The 8,568-nt window shown below is 49.3% G+C and overlaps 1 long non-coding RNA gene across 1 annotated transcript; it reads right to left on the reverse strand.

The window, feature by feature from the left end:
* Positions 1–552: 552 nt before the first annotated feature.
* LOC110341623 lies at positions 553–1,223 on the reverse strand. Its single transcript, XR_005871304.1, has 3 exons — positions 1,075–1,223; positions 828–940; positions 553–702 (listed from the first exon to the last, which is right to left on the reverse strand). It is a non-coding gene; the product is annotated as an uncharacterized LOC110341623 (long non-coding RNA).
* Positions 1,224–8,568: the final 7,345 nt, after the last annotated feature.

Consider the following 8,568-nt stretch of genomic DNA (forward strand, 5'->3'; position numbering starts at 1 on the left):
CCGTCCTCCTAACCAGACTCTGTGTCTGTGAAGTGAAAAGCCCCACGCCTCCTCCCCTCTGCGCTGGCAGCTAACAGTCCGCTGCGAATTTCAGTGTCAAAGTACCTCCTATGCGTGGAACATGAAGTGTTTGCTTGTCTTTTCCTGACTGGCTTGTTTTACTCTCAGCACAGTGTCTTCAAGAGTCTTCCACACTGTAGAGTCTATGAGAATGTCCTTCCTGTTTACGGCTGGATAAGGTCCTTTATATAAATATATGTAAATTTCATCTTCCCTAGATGGATACTGGAGTTGTCTCCACGCTTTAGCTATTGTGAACAATATTGCATTGATCATGGATGGATACATATCTTTTTTTTTTTTACTTTTTTTTTAATTTTATTTTCCAGTTTAAATTTAGATAAGAATCAAGGTTGCTTCACAAGTCAGTTCCAGGTCCCTCTCCCATTCCCTCCCTTCCTCCCGTGCCCTCCCCCCCCCCCCGTTTTTTTTTTTTTTTTTTTTTTTAGGGTTTCTCTGTATTGTCTTGGAGGCTGTCCTGGAACTCGCTCCGTAGACCAGGCTGGCCTCGAACTCACAGAGATCCGCCTGCCTCTGCCTCCTGAGTGCTGGGATTAAAGGCGTGCGCCACCAACGCCCGGCTGGATATATATCTCTTATTTCCAGTAATTTCAACTATGCTGGGCATACACATTCTTTTTCCTTAAAAAAAAAGTCAAATAAAATTTGAAATTTTCCCAATATAAAAATTTCAACCGAATATTCAGTATAGTTCTATCCAGTTCCTACACAACCTTCCCGTTTTGGTTTCCTTGGTTTCCGCTCACCGTACACAGGAGTCTTAGGGTCTTCCCGAGTCACTGCACACACACCGCTGTGAAGACTTTGCTGTGGGCCACAGCTCTTCAATTGAGTTGGTAGCTGAGCCCCGACGATCATCCTGTGAAATACGATCAACCTTGTTGGCCCTGTTTAAGACTCAGAGAGACACAGGCAGTGAGCTCAAGTGCTTTTCCCAAGGCTGAGATTAAGCGCTGGTTTGGGTGAAGCCTAAGCCCTCATGCAAAACTTTACCATGGTAGCTGGCGGCATTCCTGGGGTGGGCCGGGTCTTTGAGGACGTAACATGTGCAGGGTCCTAAGGTTGATTCCTCAGCCAAAGCCGAGCTACCTCTCTGAAAGAAGCCTCCTCTTCAGACCCCTGACTCCTCCCTCAGAGCCTGGACTCCTCCCTCAGAGCCTGGACTCCTCCTCCCTCAGAGATGAGGCTTTTCCTGGGAAACCAGAGGGTGGTCCCTGAGGAAATCCCTGGCTTTCTGTTTCCTTCCCACTTGGCCCACCCCAGCTCCTCCTCACACTGCCCTCCCTTTAGACAGTTCGCGGGGCATTTCAAAGCCCAGGCCAAATCAGTTACACAAAAAGACTCCCAGGGACCACTTAAGAAAGGAGAGCACAGCTGGCCTCCCTCGCGACTGAAGCCGGGGTCTCAAGCGGTGGCATCAGGCTCTTCCTCCGTCGCTTTGGAGACGCCGTTCTTTGATGATGACCTGGTTCTTTCCCACGGTGGACAGACATTTTTAGAATGATTCCCTTTTTATTCATAAGTTATAAATTCTACATTAAAGGGCTACTAGTACAGAATTTCTCTTTTCAATGTGCCCTTTTTATAGTTTAATAGTTAGCAAGAAACTATTTTTGGTGCTTGCATGAATTTTCCCCAAAAAATAACACCGTAAATAAACTATCTGTAATTAAAAGTTGTGCTGTTTGAGAACTTCATACATGTATATAACGTGTTTTGATCACATCCCTCCTATTTTCCCGCAGCTCCTCCCTTGTTCCCTATACCAATTTTTTCCTCAACTTTATGTGTTTTTTTGGTTTTATTTTTGTAACCCACTGAGTCTACTTAGTGTGGCCTGTATGTAGATGGGGTGTAAGACCATGTACTGGTGCATGGATAGCCTGCCTGGCACAGGTTGCATCCCCGAAAGAAAGCTCTGTCTGTCTGTCTGTCTGTCTGTCTGTCTGTCTGTCTGTCTCTGTCTGTCTCTGTCTGTCTCTGTCTGTCTCTCCCTCTCTCCCTCCTTCCCTCTCTCTCTCTCTCTCTCTCTCTCTCTCTCTCTCTCTCTCTCTCTCTCTCTCTCTCCTAGCAGCCAATCTCAAATAGCTACTCAGCTTGGGGTGGGGTTTTGTGAGCCCCTCCTTTCTGTCTTAGTTATGTTGCTATTGTGATGAAAACCACAACCAAAACCACAAAAAAATTGGCAGGAAGGGGTTTATTTTAGCTTACAACTCTCAGGTGACTCTCCACCACTGAGGGAAGTCAGGGCAGGAGCTGAAGGCGGGAACCTGGAAGGCAGAGAGTGAAGTGAAGACCATGGAGGAGCGCTGCTTCCTGGCTCATTCCCCAGGACTTTCTCAGCCTTCTTCTTGTACCACCCAGGACCACCTGCCCAGGGGTGACGCCACCCACAGGGGATTGAGCCGTCCCACAGGAAATGCCCTACAGACTTGCATACAGGACAGTCTGATGGAGGCATTTCCCCCCAGATGACTCTACCTTCTGTCAAGCTGGCAAAAACTAACCAGGACCTCCCCAGTCCATGCTGCCGGCCGGCTTGATCCTGTGCAGACCTTGCTGCCATGGTTCATGCGTGCAGCATCCAAACTGCTGGGAGTTCATGTGTGCAACATCCATGTTGCTAGTTCATGCGTGCAGCATCCTCACTGCTGGGAGTTCATGTGTGCAACATCCATGTTGCTAGGAGTTCATGCGTGCAGCATCCTCACTGCTGGGAGTTCATGTGTGCAACATCCATGTTGCTAGGAGTTCATGTGTGCAACATCCTCACTGCTGGGAGTTCATGCGTGCAGTATCCTCACTGCTGGGAGTTCATGTGTGCAGTATCCTCACTGCTGGGAGTTCATGTGTGCAACATCCTCACTGCTGGGAGTTCATGTGTGCAACATCCTCACTGCTGGGAGTTCATGCATGCAGTATCCTCACTGCTGGGAGTTCATGTGTGCAGCATCCTAACTGCTGGGAGTTCATGTGTGCAGTATCCTCACTGCTAGGGTTCATGCGTGCTGCACCCTCACTGCTGGGGTTCATGTGTACCGTGGTGCTATCCTGTCGGGCAGATTTTGTCCCACTGTAGATTTAAACTGTCACAGTCACTGTGGAAATCCGTGTAGAGGTTCCTCAAAAGGCTAGAAATCTACACACCATAACCCAGCTATACTACTCCTTAGTATTCATAAAGGACTCAACATCCTACTACAGAGATATTTGTTCACCCATCCTTACCGCTGTCTATTGATAAGAGCCAGAAAACAGTAACAACCTAGATTTCAACCACTGATGAAAGGTAACTAAAATGTGGTTCATACACATAACAGAACATTACTCGACTTCAAAGGAAAACAAAATTATCAAGTTCGCAGGTAAAAGAACAGAGCTGTACAAATTCCCTGTGAGACCCCAGAAAGACAGAAGCCGTGTGTTCGCTCTCAGATGTAGATGCTGGATTCAAACCGTTAGATCCGCCTACTTAAAGCGGCGTGCCCATAGAAGTCAGGAAACTAACTAGTGAGTGACTATTGAAGGAGCAAGAGTTCAAGAGAAGGGGCCTAGAACGCAGGTTATGAAGGAGGGAAGAGAGAGTAGTGGAACACGAAGGGTTAAATGGGGTAAGGGATGGGAAATCAGGGTGGAGAAGGGAGTGTAGGGAGAGATAACTAGCAACCACTAAAGACCCTTGAAAATGCCATGTGGACAACCACTACTGTAGAAACATAGATATGCATGGAGCTTAAATATTACCTTTGAATGGGGGACAATGTCTCTCCCAGACAACACAGACTATCAAATAAAAATCCCTGTGCCAGGTATGGGCTTGTTATTTTCCAAATGTCAGTCAGTGGGGTCCTATAGATTCCTCCTCAAACATTACAGGCTATCACCATTGCTCTTGGATTACCTTTCCAGAACCTGGTGGGCAGATACTATTGCTGAAGACACCACATATTGAGTAATAGGACCCAGAGTAATCAAGTTGGTACCGGCTGGAAGCTTCATCCCTGCAGACCTTCCTCACTGAGTGTAAATGCTAGCTGGTATAAACTCTAAAATCTCAGCCCCAGAGCTTAGCTTTCCATCCAGGAGGACATACTATCTTTTTGCCTAGCATGGGTCCATCCCAGGGCAAGGTTTTCATTGACCCTGTTCAGTCTCTTTGCAAACTCCTTCACTACTCCAGAGACAAGGAAGAGGTATGTTGAGTGAAGCCTTTTCCTTGCCAGCTGCTTTGGTTTTTCCCCACCAGTCGCCTGGGCTCTGCTGCGTTGTGGTCCCCAAATAACACACAAGACGCTGTATTAATTATGAAGCTGTTGGCCGTTTGTTTCTTACTGGCTATCTCTGACTTAAGTATTTACTCCATAATTGTTAATCTAAGTATTTCTCTTACCGGAGAAAGGTCCTGACTTCTTATCCCTATGGTGGCTACATCATGACTCCCTCTGTTTCTCCTTCCCAGAGTCCTCCTGGACTCCTAGTCCCACCTACCTTGCTTCCCTATTGGCCAACAGTGCTTTATTGACATACACACAGGACTTCCCCATCAGAGGTGGCCTTGAGAGTGATGTAGACTAGACAGCCTAGTAGATGGCACCTACTCGGCAGGCTCGAGGGGTGATCACAGCCACACTCTGATTTCCAGGGGTGATCACAGCCACACTCTGATTTGGTCTAAGGACAGCACCAGGCAGCAAGAAGCTCCCCACACACTGTGCAGTTCCACGGTTATTGCCACCACTGGTGGCCACCTGTGCTCCGTGTTCCTCATTGCCAGAGTGGAAGGGACTCAGACCTGAGGTCTTTGGAAATCTCCAACCGATGCAACCTTGGTCTACTGTGTGTGTGTGTGTGTGTGTGTGTGTGTGTGTGTGTGTGTGTGTGGTGCAGACACATTATCTAAACATTTCCATCATCTGCTGCTGCTTCCAGCTCCCTCCTCCCTGACTCGGCCTCATCTGTCAGCAGCCCTTGTCTCTTCCCCACCCTGAGGTGGAAGAACATGAGGTGCCCAGATGTACGGCTGTTTACATCGCGCAGAGCATGAGGCCCTGCTGGTGGCTCCCTGCTCGTCCCTGGCTCTTTCCTCGAAGCAGTCCAGGCCTCTGATGATTGCTACAAGCCAAATGGTCACGGACAAGCCTAGTCATTATGCTGTCTCCTCCCCTTGACTCACCGCAGACCTGACTGCCTCACATATCTGGTTTCCTCATCAGAAAGCAGCCTGAGGTTTCTTCGCCTTTTGATTGACTGTTGAATGAAAACCAGGCCCTTTTGTTTGCTGTGGGGTTCTTTGTTTGTTTGGTTTTCCGTAGGATGTCATGCTTAATTCATCTCTGGCCGGCCTCCACGGACCAACCATGATACTTGGCACCTTCTAGTCTTTCTCTCTAGGATGGCTTCCCGTACCCCAGCCCTACCTTAGTGAGGAGCATTCTTCCCACTGAGGCTCACCAAATACCTCCTGCCTATATATGAGCTCGGGCCGACATCGCAGACTATCCAGAGACCGGGGCTTTCAAAAGTAATGGCAATGCTTGTTCAAAATAGTTGGGCATTCCTGAGCTGAAGGGAGAGGCATCACACAAAAATATGTACCAAAGAAAGGGAACCACGGGACTTTCGTTTTCCAACGGCTCATTCCGCAGCTGCAGAATGAATTGCTAGCGTGGCTGTCACTGTAGCTCACTAGCTTGGCAAGTGTACGGTGTGGACATTCCCAAAGCGCTTTCGCCTCAACCGACTCCTTTCATCTCCTGCGATGAGAGGTCGCTCTTGTCCATGGTGCAAGCGGCATATCCGCTTTTGGGAGAACCTTCTAGAATGAAGTCCCAAATGGGCTTCCTAAGTATTCCAGACTCAAGCAATGGAAGAGCAGCCGCGAAATCCAGTCAGCTCACCCTTCTCTGGGCACACACTCCCAGACATGATCCACGGGGACTGGGCACAAAGGAAGCCACCTGAACTGACAGAGAGCATCCCCACTTTGCAGTTGAGTACGCTGAACCAAGAAGAGGAAATATAGACCGATTACACTTGGGTCAAAAGAGAAGCACATTCCTACATAGACATATTTATCTGCCTAGTCTCTGGTGTAGAGGAGGATTTTCCCCATTGTACACCCCTGCCAATGACTTCCTGGAAGAATCAGAGTGGGGTGTTTCCTTGACCTGTTCCTCTGTTGCTCCGGAAAGGCAGGAGCAGAAACACATCATTGTTTATATACCAGGGTTGTGGGCTGGAGTTGAGAGCCTCACAGAATCTTTCTGGACTCCAGGGTCAGCAGGCGAATGCCCAAGGTTCTCTCTCACTGGATCAGGATGATCTGGTCGTTGTGAACAGGTACAGCACGGATAAGAAGAAGGGAGAGAGGACCAGAGGGATAAGGAGCAGTGCGGACAGCGTGGGCCCCATTTTGACATCAGCAACAAAGAAGAGTGAATGAACTTTGCACCAGTCACCCACCCGTGTGCTTGACGACTATCAGATACACCTATTCTCAGCCCAGGCAGTGGAAAGGATTAAGCACACGTGTAGAGACCCTGGCAGGATGCTGGTGAGAAAGGGCACCAGCCAACACTGAGTCTCTCTCTTTGCCTCCCTGGGATTCAGCTGTGAGCCATTGGAGAAGCACCTAGGTCCGGGTACAGAAGTGATGTCTTCATGTGAAGACCAAAGATGATAAAGAGTGGGAGGTGGTTATGGGCACAGGATGGACTCCATTCAGCTTTCCTGCATGGTGACCCTTAGGAACTAGTAGGGGTGGCTGTGACACTCTCAGCAATGATTATGCTATCCTGTAACTCCACAGCTCATGGCTTAAGTAAGTCGCTTTTAATAATCAAGGTAGAGTCTTGGATGCAGCAGAAAGCGCCCCCGGCTTTGACCTAACCCCCTCATATTTATCTCATTTACGAACCCCTAACCAAGGCCTTCAGAGACCCATCTCTGGATGCTGCCATGGTTCCTTTCATGAGAACCATGGTGCCTCTTGCACTACGGCTTCAGCTGGCTCTGTCTGATGACAACAAAAGATTGGGATGGGTAGACCAAGTCAGCGGAAGGGACCTAATTGGAGCCATCTGATTCTAGTCACTCACAAAGCCGTATCACGTTCCAGGAGCCTGCTCCAGGACGAAAGTGGCCCATCCCCAACCTCTGGAGAGATTACCTGGAGTAACCGACTGTGAAGTTCTCAGGAAGAGAATTAGGATTTTTTAAAAAGAGGGTACCAGGTCACCAAGTGATGCAGCCTAGGGAAGCAGCAAGCCAGGACCTTCCTACCACGGGCTCTTACAGCTCCATCTCCTCTGGTACACACTCAGCAAGACATCAAAAGGGGATTCTATGCCTCTCCTGTCCAGGCCCCTACATACCTAATTGTGCAGCTGGGGTAGCTTCAACCGGAGAGTCTACAACATCTTTCCAGGGTTCCAACTCAGGTCTGTGTGGACCCAAGGGCTCCTATTGGACTCTCTATGCAAGTGAAGGTCGGAAAGGAGGCTGCTATGGTTGTGTTTCCAACAGAGAAGGAGGAAAACCAAGGAGCAGTGTAGAGGCAAGGCCCTGAGCAGTGTAGAGGCTGGACGAGTTCGCCGTAAGAAGACCTAAAGGTTCAGGGGCCCTGTTGCCTGGGGCGGGGTGCTGTATCCAGAGAACCTTCTCTGAGACACCATCACCCACCATGCCGGGCACAGGTCAGGGCATGAGTCCGGGGCCTGAGACAACAGTCACGACTCCTGCAACACATGGGGGCCCAGTGTGCAGTTGTTCAGTGTGTGCCCTGTGCACACACACGCTTGGCCACAGGGAAGGGATACTGCATTTGAAAAATCTTTGGGCCCACTGGGGTGTTACTGGCTTATGAAATGCTACCTCTGCTAGCCAATGCAGAGCGATGTGTAAATGCGCTGTTGTCCTGCTTGCCCATGCAGAGCGATGTGTAAATGCGCTGTTGTCCTGCTTGGAATCCCCTTTCTGGGTCTTTGGGTTTACTTATTCCTTGATTATCTGCTGAGCACCTACTATGTGCCGGGTTACTAATAATGACAGAGACACCGCTCTTGCTCCGAGGAGCTGAAGATCTGAGGAGAGACACACACAAAGGCCCTGGAAAAGCACAGATACAGGATAACATGGAGACAAGCTGGGTGACTCACTGGGGTCTTTCGTAGGTAGAAGAGTCCTCCTCTTCCTCGTCCCTCCCCCACGTGGTAGACGAAACTGCTGGATGGAAGCACAGCTCCCAGTGCCAGCTGCTCTCCAGCTCATCTGATCTCTGGATTGCTCTGACCCCAGGCAGCCACCCTTCACCCCCAGGTGTAGTCAAAAGGGCCTTTGTCTCCAGGGATTGTGGGAAATTCCTTCCTTCCTCCCTGCCACTCTTAATAGGCTCAGTATTTGATTGTCAACAGATGGAGGGTCAGTTCTCAGAAACCCCAGGTCTGAACTGCTTCTCCCAGTCTTTAAAACTCTCTGCAGAACCGAGGC

This window comes from Mesocricetus auratus, unplaced genomic scaffold (genome assembly GCF_017639785.1).
Source record: "Mesocricetus auratus isolate SY011 unplaced genomic scaffold, BCM_Maur_2.0 Super-Scaffold_4256, whole genome shotgun sequence".
Classification (NCBI taxonomy): Eukaryota; Metazoa; Chordata; class Mammalia; order Rodentia; family Cricetidae; genus Mesocricetus; species Mesocricetus auratus.